Genomic DNA, 12,961 nt, shown 5'->3' with positions numbered 1-12,961 from the left:
AGACCAAATTCATGATCATTTCCAGAAACTTGGATGCATTTGAAAACTCCACCATAACACTGAATACTAAGTCCATTGAGAGAGTGAGCAAATTCAAATACCTAGGAACGTGGCTTTTTGAAGACTGGGCATCGGACAGGGAAGTAAAATGTCGCATTGAGCAAGCTCGACAAGCTTTCGTAAAATTCAGGAAGGTACTGAGCTGCTCAGAGTTCGACCTTACACTGAGACTAAGGTTTACTAAATGCTACGTGTGGTCGGTGCTGCTATATGGCATAGAGGGCTGGACACTCAAAACGAGGGATATAAACAGATTAGAAGCCTTCGAAATGTGGCTTTATCGCCGTATCCTAAAGATACCATGGACGGCGAAAGTCACAAATGTGGATGTCCTTAAAAGAATCAACCAAGAACGTCAGCTTTTCGAAAACATCAAGAAAAGAAAACGGCGTATTTGGGTCACATCATGCGAAACGAAAAATACCAGTTCCTTCAACTTATAATCCAGGGTAAAATTGAAGGCAAGAGAGGAATAGGACGCAAGAAAATGTCCTGGCTCCGAAACATAAGGCAATGGACAGGGATTACCGACATACAATCACTGATACACATTGCAAGAAACAGAGAGTTAATGGAAAATGTGATCGCCAAAATCCATTAGTGGATTTGCATTTTAAGAAGAAGAAGATAGTAAAACAACACTGTAAATTTTGAATATATTTTGCAAAATAACTTTTGCAATCCAGCTTTCCCAAAAAAAAATTCATTTTTTTCAAATGTTGCAGGACTAAAAATAAAGCAGATAGCAAGTTGAATTTTTTTTACTTATAGAAGTACACTGTACCTTTCAATTGAAATTTGCAAAATTAAAAACGATTAGTTACCACGGCGTCAGGAGATTTTTTAAATAAACATTAATTTTTGGTGCTACGCGCAGGACAGCGGTGTTCAATTCACACAAGTTGATTTCCACCAAAATTTCTTCCAATCTTTATCTAATATATTATTTTCTTAATCTATATTTTGTTGTATTTTAATATTTTAATTCCACAAACATCAAACTAATTTTATTATTGTTTGTGAAATATTGTTTAAACAATTGCATATGTTTAAAAATAATAAACTTTTATTCTCTAAGTTAAAATATATTATGAACAAAGAAAGTTTTTGCTAATAAAAGTGTTATTTCAAAGGATAGAGTATGTGTTTTCATTTTGCAATAAACAAATTTATTTATTTATATCGAAATGTAATAAAAATTCAAATGTATCAATCATTATCAAAGGTCATCGGAATGCCCAATTAGAGCAAACTATCCGCTGTCCTGCGCGTAGCACCAATAATTATTGTTTATTTTAAAAAATTCCTGACGCCGTGATAGTTAATCGATTTTAATTTTGCAAAATTGCAAATGAAAGGTACAGTACACTTCTATATGCAAAAACATTTCAACTTGCTATCTGCTTTATTTTCATTCCTGTAACATTTTGAAAAAATGAATTTTTTTGCGAAGGCTGGATTGCAAAATTTATTATGCAAAATCTATTGAACCGATCTTAATGAAATTTATAGTATTATTTTACTGTATCATAAAGTTTTTCTGGGTGAAATATGAAGGTCCTAAATATAGCATAAATGGTTGAAAAACGTAAAATGCCAATACTTGTTTTTTTATGTTTTTTTTCGAAATTATTGCTATTTTGCAACAAGGGTGACTATTTTTTAAATTACTAACTAATTCCATATTGTACGAAATTTAATTACTCAACTTTTATGTTAGTACAACTTTTCTCGAAAATGAACACTTTTAAAGTTATAATCAAAAAACGAAGAAAAAAATCGAATTTTTCCTTCATTTTTTTATATTTTGATTTTTTAAACAATGTTCCGGAACTTTTTGAGAGGGAGGATAACTCAAATATTATTATTCGATTTATTTTCAAGCAATTTCTGCAAAAAAATTTGAGTCACCTCTCAACGTCCAAATGTACTAATATTAGAGAGTTATCAAGTAACCCTAGGAGAATACGGTAACGCTATTTTACTGTATACTTTACATGTTATTTATAACGTTACCGTATTCTCATAGAGTTACTTGATAACTCTCGATTTTTACAGATGCGCCCTGGTCTAGTGAGCGTACATAAGAAGAAGGCAGGAAACGAGCTTTTACGTACTTGTTTATAGACTCACAACAGAATTGTTGAAATTATCGTCGGCTGTATGCAATACTGCCACTACACAAAAATTGACAAAATTGAGTTAACATCGCCAGAAGGCATCAAAGAGCCTTATTTCTGACCTGCAACACTGGCACAATAATAGTAGCACAAATGTCCGGTGGCTGTCACTGGTGCCACTATGACATGTTGTCGGTTTAGATAAATTGGTTCTTGGAATACCGGCACTTTTGAGTTATGCCAGCAGGCAATTTTAGAATTTCTCAAACCGTATCAGTGAGAATTTTGTAGTTGTGTTACATTAAATAAAAGGAATCATTTTATTATTTTAAAAATGTCAGATCCGTACCGATATCAGAATAGATAAATAGAATTCCTTTCCCATATGCAGAATTTTACCCCTGAATGCACAGAGTGCATTGATGCAGTGGGGCAAATGGGTATGAAATTGATCTTTTTATAAGACACTAGATTCATTTGCTTTATTATTAAATATTATTGGTCAATTTAATAAGTACCTGACAGGCTGATTCCTTCCGAATATATGAAGAAGGTGCAGAAGATTTGCGCAGAAGGTTTTGGTACGCATCTCTTTTGAAAGTGCGTTTAGTTCCCAATCTTCTACTGTTGATGATTCTGATGCGGATTCTCATTACTTGAATGCTGCTGATGATAATGATGTATCGTCTACATTTACAAAGGTACCTGCTGAAAATGTGGAGACTTAAGTACGAGAAGACATGACGATTAATAAACCTAAAAGTAGGAAAATGAAGGTTTGTCCGTGTCAATGGAAAAGAAATGTCCGAAAGTTTCTTGGAAATTCAGGTAAAAAATACATCAATATTAACAAAGGTAATCTTGTACAGGCTCGAAGCTTAGGTCCATCTTGCAACCCATGTAGACTGAATATGTAGACTGTGTAGACTTGATTGAAAGGTGGTGAACCATTCACGTTACAAGAAATACCACAGATCTTTGAAAAATATTAGTCATTGCTAAATATAAATGAACAACGAACTTATATTTTCAGATCCATATCGATAATTACACCAACATATCGATTAGGGTGGTTCGAAAAAACTTTTTTCTTATTTTAGATCGCTATAGTGCGCAAAAGTTGCCATTGGTATAGACTTAAAAAAGCACTAATTATAATTTTTTTATTAATTTGTATTCCGTTCGCGCAATGCCATCGAAGTTAGCAAAAATTGTGAAAAACCTTAATTTTTCATATATTTTTTTAAACAGGCCAGATGGTTTTAATTGCGTTCCTATACCATGAATTAACTACTAAAAGTATGTAAAATCAATATAAATGCACTTATTATACATTTGCTTCATATCTTCCGGTCACGCAATATAATACAAAATTAGAAAAATTAGTAGTTTTTGCAAAATGTCAAAGTTTGACTGTTTGGTACAATTTAATCATACGACTTTTAGAGATGCTATGGTTTAATTCAATTACAATAATATATTTAAAATCCAAGCATATAAGATAAATTTTGATATTCAAGTGGAATTCGGTCGCGCAGCTTCGTCAAAAATAGCAGACTACCGAGAGGCGAGGCGAAGGTGACGAATGCCAGCGAAGCGCGCGCAGCCACAAATATAGATACATGTAGGAATACCTCTACAATGGAGTATATGTCTTCTCCATTACAACGAAATGCCATTCCACCACTTTTTCCAACACTTAGATGAAAATACAACAGGTCCAATAGGATATTCCGGACCAATTGGAAAGGCCCTACCTGATTGTGAAAGACTACCACTTATTGATTTTAATCCTATTGATTGTGAGAGTCCAAAAGTTGACAAGCGTATTCTTAGCAAGCACCAATAATTGTACTTGCTTGAGATATCAGAAATCATCAAGCCAGAACATTGTTCAGAAGACTTTGTAGTGGGTACGTGATCCTAGCCCAATGTCACATTCAAGATGGCTTACTACTGCAAACCGAGTTTTGCGTTTCTACATCAGTGTGTCCAACCCTTCTGAAAATCTGACAGAGATTGTCACATTCATTTTCAAATGTTATAATATGTCTATGTGGTTTGCCACAAAAATAAACCACAAATTCACAGATGGGCCTAGACATAATTACAAAATCATTGAATCTTCAAGGTACTTACAAGAAGAGCTGCTTCAAGTTGTTGATCCCGTTTGACAACGGAATGCTTACTTTGCCCATCCCGAAAATTTACCTTTGGCTATGGTAACTGATGAAAGAAACCATATCCGAGAGCTGGGATTTAGGAGTATCATGAAGGAAAACAAGCAATATCTGAAAGTGACTCTATCAGAATCTTTAAACCACCAAACTTAAACTTTGAAGCTAAATAGTATTACGAAATTATCAAATGGAACATCAGTACACTGATTCCCCTATACTGCTAAGAACATTGACTAATGAAGAGATAAAACAGTATGTGAGAAATGACTTCAAGCCTGTTATGAGCATGGATATTTTGCCATGCCATACACAGGCAGTTGAAAGATGCGTTAAGCTAGTGACCGAAGCTTCAAGTAAAGTGTGTGGACACAGTTCCAAAGACGGCTATATTAGAACCACATTATTACACCGCTCAGCGATACCAACTTTGACATTGGGCCAGGATCACGTACTACAAAGTCTTCTGAACAATATCCTAACTTGACGACTTCTGATATCTCAAGCAAGTACAATCAGTACTTGCTAAGAATACGCTTTTCAACTTTTTGAATCTCACAATCGATAAGATTAAAATCAACAACAACTGGTAGTCTTTCCCAATCACGTATGGCCTTCTCAATCGGTCCGGATATCCTATACGTAGTGCCTGTTGCATTTCCATCTAAGTGTTGGATAAGGTGGCGGAATGGCAGTTCGTTGTAATGGAGAAGACAAATACTCCATTGTAGAGGTCTTCCCACATGTATCTCTATTTGTGGCTGCGCGAGCTTCGCTGGCATTCGTCACTTTCGCCTCGCCTCTCGGTAGTCTGATGTTTTTGACGAAACTGCGCGACCGAATTCCACTTGAATATCAAAATGTATCTTATATGCTTGGATTTTAAATATATTATTATTATTAAATTAAACTATAGCATCTCTAAAAGTCGTATGGTTAAATTGTACTAAACAGTCAAACTTTGAAATTTTGCAAAAACTACTAATTTTACTCATTTTGTATTATGTTGCGCGACCGGAAGATATGAAACAAATATATAATAAGAGCATTTATATTGATTTTACATACTTTTAGTAGTTAATTCATGGTATAGGAAACAATTAAAAGCATCTGGCCGGTTTAATGAAAAATTAAGGTTTTTCACAAATTTTGCTAATTTCGATGGCATTGCGCGACCGGAAGACAAATTAATAAAAAAATAATAATTAGTGCTTTTTTCAAGTCTATTCCAATAGCAACTTTTGCGCACTATAGCGATCTGAATTAAGAAAAAAAGTTTTTTTCGAACCACCCTAATATCGATACTACTAAGAAAAAAAACAAGAAGAAGTTTAGAAAGCATTGGTCTTATAAAATTAGAAGAGGCTTACACTGGCAACCTGCCAATAACTAAAGAGAAGAAAATAACCTTATTAGACAAGACCACACACCACTTCAACGCTGATTTCTACCGACATAACGTTGTGTTGTTTATCATAACTTTTCCTACTATTATCAATATATAATTTTTTATTAGGTTCTCCTTATAGTTGTTAAACACATTTTCTCAAGTAACCCGTAGTATTCTTTATTAAGCCCGTATTTTAATTGATAGAAATAACAAAAAATTATAGTTTTTTCTTTGCTTTAATTACTCTTGGAAGAAAAGGTGTTGATGTGCAATAGTGGCACAACTCAAAATAAAGGTTGAATTTAAGAGTTACCTGTTCATCATCATCAATGGTGTTACAGCCCTATGAAAGAGCCTCGACCTTCCCAAGTCTATTACGCCAGTCAGTCCTATCCATTCCAACCGTTGCCAGTTTGCTGTGCCTATTTTTCTCCCATCCTCATCTACACCATCCTTCCATCTAAGTTTTGGCCTACCCCTATTTCTACTTCCCACAGGTTGTGATATAAGGATTATTCTAGGAGGGTTGTTATGCTGTGATCTTGCTAGATTTCCTGCCTTTTTCCTATGCCTCCTGCCCTCCGTCTTCCTATTCTTATAAGAGATACTACGTCTTTACCACCAAATATATGTTTATATCTGTGGTATACCTCGTAGTTGTACCTTCTCCTCCAAATACCATTTTCACAGATGCCAGCGAATATTCCTCTCAGGATCCTTCGTTCAAATATAAGCAGAAGGTTTTCATCTGCCTTGGAGATGGTCCATGTCTCCGATCCATATGTCAACACTGGTTGTATAAGGGTTTTGTATATGGTTATTTTTGTTTTTTGGCTTAAGTTTCTGCTTCTCATAGGTCTACTCCGTCCAAAAGAGCATTTATTCGCTAGGATTATCCTTCGATTGATTTCTTCCGTCATGGCATACTCCTTGGTGATCAGGGAGCCTAAGTATGTGAATTTTTCCACCACTTCAAAGGTAGAGTTATCAACAGTGAATTGCTGACCGATGTTTCTGGCTCTATTGTTGGCTGTTGATGCCAACATCTTAGTAGTTTTCTCCTCGTTTACTTTCAGGCCCATATTCTTTGAGGCATTTGAGAAGGTGGTATACATTTCTTCTAGTTTGCGTGTTGTGCGGGCAACTACGTCCACGTCATCTTCATATCCCAAAATTTGGGATGATTTATTAAAAATATTTCCGCTGTTGTCTATTCGTGCAGCTCTGACCGCCTTTTCCAGAGCTATCTATGTTGAAGAGGAGACACGCCAGCGCATCTCCCTGTCGCAGCCCAACATTTATTTCAAACGCCTGTAATTGTTCTCCCTGTATTTCGACTTTGCAAACGACTTTACGCATTGTACATAGCCTTCACACTTTGTAGCCTTAACCAATCTTATCAGTTTATCAGGGATGTGGAATTCATCCATGGTTTCATACAATTTATTTCTTAGAAAACTATCATAGGCCGATTTAAAATCTACGAAAAGATGGTATGTGTCGATATTGAATTCATTGGTTTTTTCCAGTATTTGCCTTAGCACAAAGATCTGGTCTGTTGTTGATCGACCAGGCCTAAAACCACTTTGATATTCTCCAAGCAGCTCCTCTGAATTTGCACTTAGGCGACCATATAAGATACTCGAAAATATTTTGTAAGCTGTATTAAGGAGGGTTATTCCCCTATAGTTTCTACATTCCAATTGATAACCCTTTTTGTGTAGCAGGCAAACGATTCCAATATACCACTCTTCCGGGATTTGTTCCCCATTCCAGGCTCTCAGTGTTATTTTATATATCTGATTAGTCAGAGTAGCGCCTCCATATTTAATAAGTTCCGCGTATATACCATCACTTCCTGGAGATTTCTTATTTTTAGGTGTTTTATTGCATCCCGTACTTCTTGAACTGATGGAGGCTCTAATGGTGTATTCTTGGTTGCTCTTGGGTTTGGTTGATTTGGATCTTCTATTTCGGTGGTAAGTAGTTCTTTATAGTGTTTCACCCACCTTTTCAAATATTTCTTCTTTTGTATTAAGAATGTGCCCCTCCTTATACTTACATAGTCTTAGCCTTGGTTTGAATTCCTTTCTTGCATTATTCAGAGTTTTATAGAATTTTCTTGATTGATTTTCCTGTTTTAATGCCTCAAGTTCTTCCAGTATTCTATTTCCATAAATTCTCTTTTTTCTTCTATGAGTGCACTTCTCTTATCTTCTAAGGTCTTTATATTGTTGTTGTTTTTTTCGGGTTCTTCTTTGCTGCATCTGTTTATATGCATCGTTCTTTCTCCTTGTAGTGTCCTCACACTCAACATCGAACCAGTCATTGCGTGATGGTGGTTTTTCTGGTCCTAGAATATTATTTGCTGCGTCTTTAATATTACTTTTACACATTTTCCATTGTTCGCTGGTTGTTAGATTCTTATTAATTATGCAGTTAGTTTCGATATAGTTTTGAAACCTTTCTATACCGTTTGCGGATTTTTGAGGAATTCAATATTCTCTCCTTCTTCGCGTTTGAGATTCTAGCTCGAATTCTTGTGCCAACTAGAAAGTGATCTGAATCAATATTGGCGCCTCGATAGGTCCGGACATCCATCAAGTTTGAGAACTGTCTGTTTGAGAGGAGTTATGTGTTACAATTCATTAAAGCCTACCTAACGCCGCGGCGCGCCGTTTCAAATAGACCAAAATTTTTTTTTCAAAAATCAAAATCCATGGAGTATTATGGGCCATTCCACGAACATACGCCTGTTTTGGATTACTTCGACAACGAATATTTTACTGTACAACATAAGAAGTACGAAAGTAAATGGCGCTAATAATTATTCCAATAAACAACAATGTATAACCAATGTATTCCAATAAACAACAATGTATAATTTGCAATTTACTTTTGTTCTTCTTATTTTGCACAGTAAAATATTCGTTGTCGAAGTAATCCAAAACAGGCGTATGTTCGTGGAATAGGGTATACAAATAATACAAAATTATTGGCACACAAATTTAAAAACGCATCTTTTGGAAAATTACCAGTTTTTGTGTTGTTATATTGCATACAGCCGAGCCGACATCTAGTAGAGGTATTTTGTACACTGTATCTGAAAGTTCCTATCACCGGAAAAACGTGATTAGAGAATTATTTAAAAACGTTTAGTACTTCTAAAGTTGGTTCACTTCTTAAAAAACTTACATATAAACAGTACAGAAGGAGAAACCGTTTTTTAACTTTTGTTTAAATTATAATAGTAAGAGGATATACGTATATCATCCAATATATTCAATTAAAATGGGTAAGTCAATTTAATTGATAGGTACTACCAATTCTGGTAAAAGGTGCAAACTAACCGTAAAAGTGTCGTGCACAATCCGCTGAGGGAAATCAAAACATCGTGAGCGTACATAAGAAGAAGGAAACCAGGAAACGAGCTTTTACGTACTTGTTTATAGACTCGCGGAATTGTTGAAATTATGGGCTCGTGCAAACGGTCTGGCGGTCGTCGTTTAATTGAATGCACCAAAATAGCAATACAGTTAAATCACCGTCATCGACTCAATGCTAATTTTTACTGGTAAGTGTAGCAGGTAACATGATGTTCAATACTTATTAAAAATTAAAATTTTTAATATTTAGTAGAATTATTGAAAACATTTTCAAAAGTTATACAGGCAAGAATTTTCAGAAAGTGTGAAGCGGATATGACTAATAAAACGTTTTCAACATAGACCAAGGCTTTCGTAAAGGCTTTGGAAAAGTAGTAGGATTCGCGCTGTATAACCCGAACGTATTCAGAGTAAGTTCGGGATTAGTTTCTAAGGCGTAGGCGTCAACGTAAACTTATCCTGGTCATGTTCAGGATTTTTCGCTCCACGAACAATTTTCGGATTCGTAATGTAATGACGGGTTGCATACATTAAGGTTAGAGAAGGAAGCCTTTTCTTGTCCCTTTCTTATTTGGAAATCAATGTCAACAAAAAATGCAAATGCAACAAATTTGTATTTCAACAAAGAGAAAGAGAATAATAGCAACAGGCAAAGGTTTAACTTTCTATTCAATGCCTTTCTTAGAAGTTAGAAATTTGATTAGCGTCTTTAGTATTTCGACAATTTCCACGCCGAAATCCGGCTTAAATTTTTGTAGAGAGTAAAAGATTGTTGAGTTACTTGGAAATTTCAGCTTGTAATTTAGATATAAAAATTACCTTTAACTTCCTAGGGGTTGAACATTATCTGAAGGAAGGAATAACTCAGTAAAGCAATCATTTCCAATTTTGATATATTGAATTTTATAGGTTGTGGCATTGGGTTGTAGTTTATTACATCACAAAAATAATGAAATATAACAAGACACAAGAAATAGTTTCAGAATAAGTTTGATGTGTTGCATATGATTCATTATTCAATAAGAGACTAATTTAACTCATAAATTAAACTGAAAAATAAACCACAAGAATATGTAGGTCAATCTAGATATAAGAAATTAAGTAAAAACAGAGTACAATTTATTGAAATACTACCGCAATAAATAATAATTATCGAATATCGAATGAAAAGTAATATGATAATAATACTAGAAAAGGTACCTACTTATTTATAAACATACTAAATGGAAAACATTGACAAAAACAACTAAAAAAAGCTTTAATATAAAAAATATTAAAATTTGTTTGAAGAATATTGAAATGATCAACACTTTACATAATTTAAAAACTTTAAAAACCAGAATCTACATCTACAAGTTGTTTAACAAAACAATATTTTAGGTTAATAATTGGACGAAGTAAGAACAGAATAATGGTCAGAATGTCAAGAAATTCTTCCCAAATATTTTGTGCGCCTGTGCGAACTTAAAATCCGAAACAAAATCCTCGAACGTCGAGAAGGTATCACGGACACGTTCAGGATCATTTTTCTGTATTGCGCGAACACCGAATTAAAAATCTGGAGGGTGTTCAGAGTGGTCTCCCTCTGGGTACGTTCGGGTTGTTCAGCGCGAACAAAGCTAGTAAAAGCTCTGTATAAAACAACTTTTGTCCAAAAAATGACCAACAACAAGATCTTTTCGTTGCGTTTACAGACATAATATAAGATAGTCTATGAGCTTTCGACAAAGTTAATCATAACACTATCGTGGCATGCTTATAGCGAAAAGGACTCTATAAAAATGACATTAGCATAGTGAGAAATCTCTATTGGAACCAACAGGTTATGGTAACATTTAATGAAAATAGCACGAATATGCAACAGATTAATAGAGGAGTCAGACAGGGCTGTGTACTTTCACCATTACTATTTAATATATGCTTCGAAAAGTTATTTACACAAGCACTTAAAAAGTGTACAGAAGGGGACAAGATAAATGGTGAAAATATATGTAAATAAGATCCGTTATGCTGACGATACAGTCATTATCGCTTAAGCGCCAACACAGACGGGACGGCGCGGCGTACGTCGACTGAACCCTGCTGAGATGTCGAAAGCGACGCATCTCTTACTATACTTTGATACAGTGACATACACCAGGCGCTCTTAAAATTTTCGTTGGAGCGGTGTTCCCGCAACCCATCCTAGAAACCATATGTCGCCCAAGCGGTTTTACGACTTCGACGGCATATCATATATGCGTGTTTCGTGTTACAACACAGACGTTTGAGCTGTTTTCTAGCGAATTTTGTTGTGAGTGTTGCCAAATGTGGTTTAATGATGGAAATTCTTTTTACTTGAATTTTTTACTCCCATATCAAATTATTTCTATATCGGACCCATTGTATTTTTAATTTTTTTATCTTATAGTTTAAAGGGCAACTTACTAGGTATATTTCTATCTGAAAAAAAAATAATCTACTAAATAAATTATTTTTCAAACGCTTTGAACCTAATTTCACAAACAGTCAAAAAGAATTTTCAAGTCTGTAACCATTGACCAGTTTGACTTGACTTGAGTTATTTGTCAGAAGGATTGACTTTAATAAAGATAAAATTATTGACTCCATAAAAATAAAGATAAAAACAGTTATCTTACCTTATTTATTATTTTATTTATTATGCTCTACATGCCTTCTATTTACAATTTTACATAATACAGTTTATACTAATAACTTACAAATATAATTTCATTTGATGTCTATTATGTAAACATTGCTGAACCATGGTTCTACACTATATCCTATTTTTCGCCTTCTCTTTCCAGTGTATAATTTCCATCGATACTATATTATATTCCTGAAACTTTCTTGCAGTTTTTTCCTTGATCTACCTCGTCTCCTAGTCCCAATTGGTCTTCGTAGCAGTAATATCTTTGGCATTCTTTCCTTATCCATCCCCTCGACATGATTTGCCTACCTGATTCTTTATGACTTTGTGTATCTTGTTATACTTGGTTCCTTGTAAAGCATCCTTAATTCTTGATTGGTGCTTCTATGCCAGCCGTCTTCTCTATCTGTATTCTTTCCCCTGAAAATAGCTCTCAGTACGTTCCGTTCTCGACTCTATCATTTCTTCTTCTGTTTTATTTAGCACTCATGTCTCACATCCGTAGGTGACTGTTGCTTTTATTACGGTTTTTTATATTCTGGTTTTCGTCTTTCCCGATACGTACTTTGACTTTATTTTGAATGATTTTTTTGTTTGTTAATAATAATTTGTGAAACACCTGAAACAATTGAACACCTGTATTTGCTCAGTGGCGTACCATAAAATGGACAGCCTCTTACCGTTATAAATAGTTTTTCTTAGGTGATATGCTTTCCCTCATAACGGTGTTATTTCTTGAAAATGGCTCTTTAATACTTACTACTAACTCCTGAAAATATTTTTTAGACATTCTTGTAAAATTAGAAAACTTCTCTGGGTCTTTATTATATTAATTTCGTTATACATATAATGTGTAAAAAATTCCTTATACTTTCGTTCCTTTATGATAGAATGTATCCAATATCTGCGTTTGTTTTTTTCTTTAATCTAAGGTAAAGTTGGTAAAGTAAACTTGCATTTATTACAAAAGACAAATCGTCATAACTTTCAGATATCGTATGGTACAGCAGTCAACACGCGACTAAATTTGGCAACTACGAAATACAAATACTTTAAATCGTAGCATAGCTGCCGCTGTTACACCGCGCCTTGCTTGAGCTTAAGCCTTGCTTAAGCTGCCTTGCCTAAGCTTAAGTTGCCTTGCTTAAGCTGCCTCGACGTTGACTCGACGCGGGCCG

This window comes from Diabrotica virgifera, chromosome 6 (genome assembly GCF_917563875.1).
Source record: "Diabrotica virgifera virgifera chromosome 6, PGI_DIABVI_V3a".
NCBI classification, from domain to species: Eukaryota; Metazoa; Arthropoda; class Insecta; order Coleoptera; family Chrysomelidae; genus Diabrotica; species Diabrotica virgifera.
This window is presented reverse-complemented; position numbering follows the sequence as displayed.